This window comes from Pinus tabuliformis, chromosome 2_2 (genome assembly GCF_031772625.1).
Source record: "Pinus tabuliformis cultivar Carrire ecotype Pingquan chromosome 2_2, CPIR1, whole genome shotgun sequence".
NCBI classification, from domain to species: domain Eukaryota; kingdom Viridiplantae; phylum Streptophyta; class Pinopsida; order Pinales; family Pinaceae; genus Pinus; species Pinus tabuliformis.
Window position 1 is genome coordinate 674,224,527 of NC_142300.1, and position 8,678 is coordinate 674,233,204.

An 8,678-nucleotide genomic window follows, 5' to 3' on the forward strand; every position below is an offset into this window, starting at 1 on the left:
TGAATAACTTGAATATGATATGTGTACAACTCATGTCTTGGAAACACCTAACTTCACAAAAACCTTAATTATGAAGTGTACTACCTTAGGCCATGGCATTGGTGCAATTTTGGTACAAGAAGGAGGGCCCTTTGAATTCAAATTAGAAAACTTAAGGGAAATAACTTACTTAAACCCATATATGAAGAGGAAATGTTGTCCATACTACATGTAGTTAGAAACGACAATCTTATCTAATAGCAAGATGATTCAAGGTAAAAATAAATGATGATAGTCTGAAGTATTTCTTGGAGAAAATAATGTATTCAGAAGAACAACAAAAATGGGTTATAAATATGTTGGGTTATGAATTTGAAATTATATACAAAAAGGGAAAATAAAATGTTGTGGCAAATGCACTCTCAAGGAAATAGGAAGACACAAAGGGTTTACTATGCACTATTTCCATTCCATAATCTAACTAGGTGAAAGAAGCAGGGATATAATGGAAGTAAGATGAAAGGATATGCAAGATCATTCAACAACTATAGGAGAACCTCGATGCAATAGAAAAAATTAGGTGGAAAAATGATTTGTTGCGGTATCAGGATCACTTATGTAAGAATTCTCAACTCAAATAGAAGGTCCTTTTCAAATTACACACTTCTCTAGTAGGAGGACATTTAGGGTTCTTGAAGAAATACCATAGGATTTAGAAATATTTTTTTTGGGAAGTTATTAATGCATATGTGTAAAATTTTGTGGTAGAATGTGTGGTATGCCAACAAAATAAAGGAGAAACAATCAATACCTTAGTGATCCTTCAACCATATTCCATACCAATCCAAGAATGGGAGGAAATTTCAGTGGATTTATTACAGGTTTACCCAAATCTAAAGGGAATAATTTCATTATGGTAGTGGTTGATTGAATGTCAAAGTATGTCCATTTTTTCTCTCTTTCTCATCCTTTTAAATCAAGTATAATGGCATAAAAATTCATGGAAACAATCCAAAAGTTGGATTATTGTAAGCTACAAAGATCCAATTTTCACTAGAATTTTTTTAACTGGATTATTTTCTTGTTTGGGTACTCAATTTTCTCACATATGATCTTATAATCCTCAGTCTGATGGGAAAATTGAGATTGTGAATAGATGTTTAGTAGAATATCTACGTTGTTTTGCATCTAATAAACAAAAGAAATGGTCAAATGGTTACCCTTGGTCGAATGATGGTATAACAAATCCATCCATACTTCATAAAAAATGTTATCATTTATGATTCTTTATGGATATCATCATCCATATATCACATCACAATTGAAAGGAAATATAAAGAATCACGCAGTAGAGGACCACATAAGACACCAACAAGAGGTTTTCAAACTATTGAAGGACAACCTGGTTATGGCACAAAATAGGATGAAATAACAAGCATATAAACATCATTGTGAAAGGGAATCTAATGTGGGGGAGTAGGTATTTTTTAGACCACAACCATATAAACATATGTCCCTCAAGTAACAAAAGAAGGACAATAAATTACCACTGAGGTATTATGGCCACTATAAGGTGTTGTAGAGGATTGGAAGTATCACTTACAAATTACAATTGCCTCCATCTTCATGTGTACATCTAGTCTTCCATGTTTCTTGTTTAAAGAAGGTAATCAATGACAAGATACCAATTCAAACTATTCTACGAGAGATTAATGAAGAATGGAAAATAATACTTGAACCATCAATAATCTTGGAAACAAGGATTAAGTAGCTAATAAATCGAGTAATTTTTTAGTACCTTATTAAATTGAATAACATACTAGTGGAAAAATCGGCATCGAAAGATGAGTTCTTTTATGAAAAAACACTCACAGATAATCAAGTGTGAGGACAACACTTCTTTGAAAGGGAGGAGCATGCTAAGCCCTATATAAGGTCTATGTAACCCTAAAACCCCTTATTATGCCATGAAAATTTAGTGATTACCTTTATATTGTCATATTATTACGTAGGCTATAATTTGGCATGGTTTCATTTTATTATAATTGTACCTTTTGTCTCATATATGTATACATTAAAGAGACCTAGTATTAGGATCATGAAATCTTCTATTGTACAATGTATTCAGTAAAAAAGGATGTTCCCTCAAATAGGACTATAATTATTGGTCATTCATAATTTTCAAGACATAAGGTTCATAACACAAACATAACAACCATGGTAAAACCATAACTAACCATCATCAAACATGGATAATCATAGTCAAACATTATCAAACATAATCAACCATGGTCAAAGATGATCAAACATAGGTAACCATGGTTAACTATGTTTTAACATATTCAACCATAGTAATTCATGGCTAAACTTTGATAACCATTGTCAATGATGGTGATTCATAGACACTTATGGTTAACCATGGTCAGTTATGTTCAACCATAGTCAACCATAGTGAAACATGGCAAACCATAGTCAACCATGTTCAAACATTGTCAATCAAAATCAAACCTGGTTAAATATTGTTACTCATGTTGAACTATAGTTAAAAAAGGTCAAACATGGTCAACTATACTCAACCATGGTCAACTATAGTCAAACATGATCAACAATAGTTAACCATGGGCCACCAAAGTCAACCAAAATCAATGTGAAATAACCCTTTATTAACATCACAATGCCACATAAATATTGATGAGCAAATAAATTCAACAAAGTCAGCTAAGATGAATATTTCAATGTGACATAATTAATGAGTAAGCCAACCATGTTCAACTATATTGAATGTGATCAACCATAGTTATCCAGAGTTAATCATAGTCACATATGTTTTCCATTTTCAACCACATCCAACCAAAGTAAACTATGGTAAATAACATCGCTGGCCATATTAAACCATGTTTAAACATTGTCAATCATAGTCAAGCATGGTCAACATATTTTAATCCATGTCTACCATAATCAACCATGGGAAAACATAGTTAATTGTACTCAACCATGGTAAACCATGGTTACACAAGGTCAACTATATACAAGCATAATATACTAATGCATTTTCTCAATCTACATCACAAAGTTACATATTTATATTTACTCAAGTTATTATTAGATATTGTAACCTAAAATTACACTACTGCATTGCTCAAATTACTGTAATAGATTGGAAAAGTTAAAGTCTTGTTGGAGTTCCCTTTTCCATTAAAGGAAATTTCAGTCTAAAAGTGCCCATGAAATTTTCATGTACAAAATATGTAAACCAATCAAAATCCTTTAAATTTAAAAAGAGGATGCATGTAAATATTTTCGAGGGAAAAAATACTATCTTTTAAATTGTATTTTGGGAGGAATAGGTTTACTCAAATTTCAAGTGTAGACACTTGTTGGATGCGGAATTAAATTCCACATCCAAAGAATACCGATTATGAATACTTCTGAGAGGACTCTCATTGATAAAAAATTGAAGATACATTAAAAAGTGTGTTGAACACAACTCTTTTAAGGTATCTTCAATTTTTATCAATGTGGGTCTTCTCAGAATTATTCATAGTGGGTACTCGTTGGATGTGGAATTTAATTCCACATACAATGAGTGTCTACACTTGATATTTGAGTAAACCTATGAGGATATAATCCAAAAATACAATTAAAAAGAAGTAGTTTTCTTATTTTCTCTCCAAATTCTTAACTCTTATTTATTTTATTTCCTCTTTCCGAGGAAATATCCAATCACATCCTCCCGAAGGGATCACTTCTAGCATTTTATTAGCAGAGCCTAACCCCAAGGGAGTCAAGGAGAATTGACCCTATGGCCTACCATTAGCGATGTGCTTTAGCAACTAGAACTCGACCAATTGAGATAACCCTTAAGGCTACTAACTTATTTTATTATTTTATTAATTTTCCTTAAGAGGCCACTTTTAGGCTGAATTTTCCTTTATTGATCGTGCAATAAAGTTGTCATCTATAAAGCCCTTTAGTTCCCTTCGTTGCACTGCACAATAAACACACCAACAATTCCATTGAAGTTGTGGCTTCACTTTTAGATTATAAATAAACATGACAAAATGCATTTTATGACATTCTTATTGCCCCTTCAAGAGAAATTGCTAGTTTTAGTATTGATGTCTAAAATATTTGATGAGAATAGGTCAGCTTACCCCATATTCCAATAACCTAGGATAACTCAACCCACAAATCTGTAAAGCTTTCTAATAATATTTCATGCAAAATTTAAAATATGTAGTCAAAAAGAGAGAATATGGATTTGTTTTGACAAATTCTATGAGAGGCGTTTATCCCACCTTCTAATCCTTTTCCTCACCTCATTCAACTCCATATGTTTCAACTTAGTAAGTCGTGCAATGACAGGCCAAAAAAGGCATTCAAAACCCAATACGCAACCCTAAAAACTTTTGGCTATATTCACTCCAAAATAATTTTGTAGTGTAGTAAAAAAAATTATAGGCACTGTGAAATGATTTCATAATGCTCCAAAAAAAATGTATTTCGAATTCAGGGAAGATGAATTGACTTAGATTTCTTCCTAATCGATTCTCCACAACCTTGAGTTGCTCCTTAACACCATATATGGTTTTATACGCCTTTCTCCATTAGATTTGTAAGACCATAACAATTTTCCCAATCCAAACTATTCACGAGAAGGGTTTTGACAACATTCAAATAGGTTACTCGATTTTTTGTGACAATGCTTTCTACGTTGTAAATTCCACACAATCTCTACTCTTGATCACAAAGAACATTCTTCCATAGGGTTTTGAAACAAAACACAAAAGATACATGAATAACCATGCAACAATTGGGCCACAATATTCAAACTTCTGATGTAAATTAGACTCTCTAGATATTAGTCAAAGTTTACGCCAATTTCTGATTAAAAAAATCTTCACCAACTCTTATTCAACATATTCACATCAACGCAAGGTTAAAAACAAGGATATCAATCAGGGTTTACGCTGATTTCAACACTCAGAATCAACTTCCATTTTACAGGCCTAGAAATCAACCTCTAATTAAAATCATGAAGGTATTCAAGCTCCTTTGTTTCATGAATTGCATGTCTCTTAGACATCATGATTCTCATGAATTCAACCATTCATATTCCATACCAAAAAAACAATAATCACACCTAGTTTCCTAAATCACTTGATTTGTAATTTCTATTTACCCCAAAGACAAACAACTTTATTAATAATACATAGATAAAGTAAACAAACACAGAGGAACATCTAAAGATATTGCTCATTAATCAAATTCACATATACATTAAATTGGAAAGATATACAATGTGGACATGTGTAGCCCAGGCCTCTCGACCTCTGTGTCTTCTCCTTGTAATGGAGCTTCTCTTCTTCTCCTCCTCTTTTGCCTCTGCTTCATTGATCTTCTCAAACACTCTTCCTCTTTAAAAAGAAAGCTAACATGGGACAACCAAGAGTCATAAGAAGAACCATTTCCTCTTCTCCACAAAATGAGGGATATTGAAACTATATTTACATTAGGAAGTAATTCTTCCAACTTATTCTAAAAACAAAACTCACTTCCTAATGTAAAGAGCTACAATTTCTTAACAAAAACATTTAAATTTCTCCTAGCATCACCATGTGACCTTCCCATCACATTGGCAAGCTTCGGCCCAATATTCATCGAATTTTGTGCTCCATCTATGCACTTACATCAGACTTCCAAGGTATGAAAATTTATGACCTCTTTGTCATATGCATCTAGTCTTCTCGTAACAACTTCAAATCATTAGTTGCAACACACCTCTGTAGTAACAAGTCTCCACCTTGCTACATGATACCTCACCAAACTTTCTCTTGAGTTTGGGCTTTTGGCATCTTCCTGGTCCTCTTCTTCGGAACCCTTCAAGCACTCCTTGCTCTAAGTTGTTGCAAATCTCCTCACCTTCCTCTACTATCACTTGCACAATGAAACTTAAAAATCTTACCACATCTTTAATCAATTTGTACCTTCTTCTGCTACTTCTATTGTGAACTCTGAACTTTACTTGTCGCCGAACTGTTCAAACTTGCCAATACATTGCTCAAAAATTTCCTCAAAATCATAGGTTGTATCTTAATACAACCAACTATACCTTCCTGCTTTCCTTTTGTCAATTTCATCTTCCAATTCATTCCTTCGCTGAAATTTTTTGTCTTCAGGCTACTCGTCAAATCTTCATCTGCTTCATCACATGTGCTCATCACCCTTAAGTTGTTATTTTGTGGTTGCTACTCAACTCTCTTGATATTTTCCTCTACTGAGCATTTGATATCTATATCAACTTCACTTGCAAAAAATTCCATTTTACTTTCTTCCAGAGACTTCATTTATAATTCCGGTCTTACTCATGTTTCTATAGCATTCCACTCATCATATCTAGATATAATTTGATTTCAAATACTTCTTTATCAAGTTTGTCCTGACTTGATCTACTATGGCTTCTCTCTAAACATTTACTATGAATCTTAGTAGTCACAAATATACTTCTTCTATGAGCTTCACCCTGCTCAATGTGAGTTGCACAAAAGCGATTGCAACAAGTTGACTCTATCAACATGTTTGTAAATATCATACTAAACTCTTCCATTCCTAGTATTCTTATGGTATTTCTATTGAATCCTTCCTCTAGAATATTCATCTGAATACTCTCTACTCTTTTGGCTTCTACATGTAATTGACTTCTAAGAACTTTGTTGTTCTTCCTCACTTTCTACTATAAGGTTCCTTGCCATCATCCTCAACTGTAAACATTCATCATTTCTACCTGTAACCAACAATTAACTGAAAACAAAAGACCATTACTTCTTTGTTCATTCGTCACTTGAACATGCAATTGTTGCTGCAAAATTATTCTTACTATTGTCATCCATTTACTATTGTAGACCTTCTTGTTCTTTAAATTCACACCATTCTAACTCTTGATTGCTCATTATCCAACCATATCTGGTCATATTGAATTTCTTGTAGAAATTGTTTCACATGATTGAGTTCTACTCTTAACTCAACCATCTCCTTCTCAAATTCTTCATTACTCATTCCTTTGAGTCCACAACTTTGACACTTTTCTTCTTCTGCTTGTGACTTTCCTTTGAACCCCTATTATGACTAATAACAACCATATTCATCTCTCCTCTTGTGAACTCTCCTTGTCTATTAGTGAGCTGCAACAAGTACTTCTTTCCTATATAACAAGCCTGCTACTTGTCACCCATACCAATTCATCCTCCTAGTGTCTTCTCTTCTCTAGGTACGCTACAGTAGAACCGCTTCTTGAGTACTCTTACTCCTCAACTTTCAAATTTGTTGGTCGTTGCATACTCAACTAGTCACTCTTCTTAGTTTTCAGCAAATTTATCTTGATTGTTGGGTTCTATCTCCATTTCTTCATCTAAGAGATTTTTCCTGCTCCTTCTCCTTTGTCATAACTTACTTTCTATGGTAGCTGCTACCAATTTAGTCCTACAAACACAATTCTTTTACTGACCAAGTTAGCATAAACATCATATTCAGTTTTATAAGATTTATAACCAGATCTCATCTTCCACAATATTTCTTAGATCTACTTGTTGAACCATTCCTTTCAAACCGATACACTTATTTTTCCTCAAGAGCATATCAACTCTTCACCTCCCTACAATCATCTCACTTGCTTCCTAAGAATTCAACTTGTCCCCCTCTTGCTGTAAGATTCTTCTTCTCTTCAACCTCTTTTCACTATCAAGTTGTCTTCAACACTAGAAATTCCATCTGTACATGGATAAAATCTTCTTGACATGCAAGTATCTCAGCTATCACTTCATTTCACTTTCAGTTGTATTGTAACTCTAAAATCCAATCTTTGTTGTTCTAACTGCATCACCAAAGAGCGATTTGGCTCATCACCAAAGATAAATCTATCTATGATATTCTCTAAAGGATGTAGCTTAGCTCTGTACCACTTGATGAATGAGGACAGGTTGGATTACCCCAGCTTCTAGTAACCCATGATAACTCAATCCATAACTATGTCAATCTTCCCAACAATGTTTCATGCAACATTTAAAATATGTAGTCAAAAAGAGAGAATATGGATTTGTTTTGACAAATTCTATGAGAGGTCTTCCTCCCACCTTCCAATCCTTTTCCTCAACTCATTCAACTCCATAGGTTTCAAATTAGTAAGTGGTGCAATGACATACCAAAACAAGCATTCAAAACCCAACAGGTAGTCCTAAAAATTGTTGGTTGTAGGCACTGCGATATAATTTCATAGTGTAGTAAAAAAAACCTATAGGCACTACAAAATTATTTCATAACACTCCAAAAAAATTGTATTTCAAATTCGATGAACCTGAAACGACTTTGAATTGGTTCCTAATCGATAATCCATGACCTTAAGGTTATCCTTAACACCATATATGGTTTCATACACCTTTTTCCATCAGATTTGCAAGATAATAACACATTTGTCAATTCAAATCAGTCACAAAAAGGGTTTTGACAACACTCAAACAAGTTACTTTGTTTTATGTGACAGTGCATTCTACATTGTAAATTCCAAGTAGTATCTACTCCTAAACACAAAACATTCATCCATGGGGTTTTCAAACAAAACAAAAAAGTGCCATGAACAACAACACAATGGTTTGGCCATAAAATTCAAACTTCTAATGTAAATCAACTCTCTAGATCGTAATTAG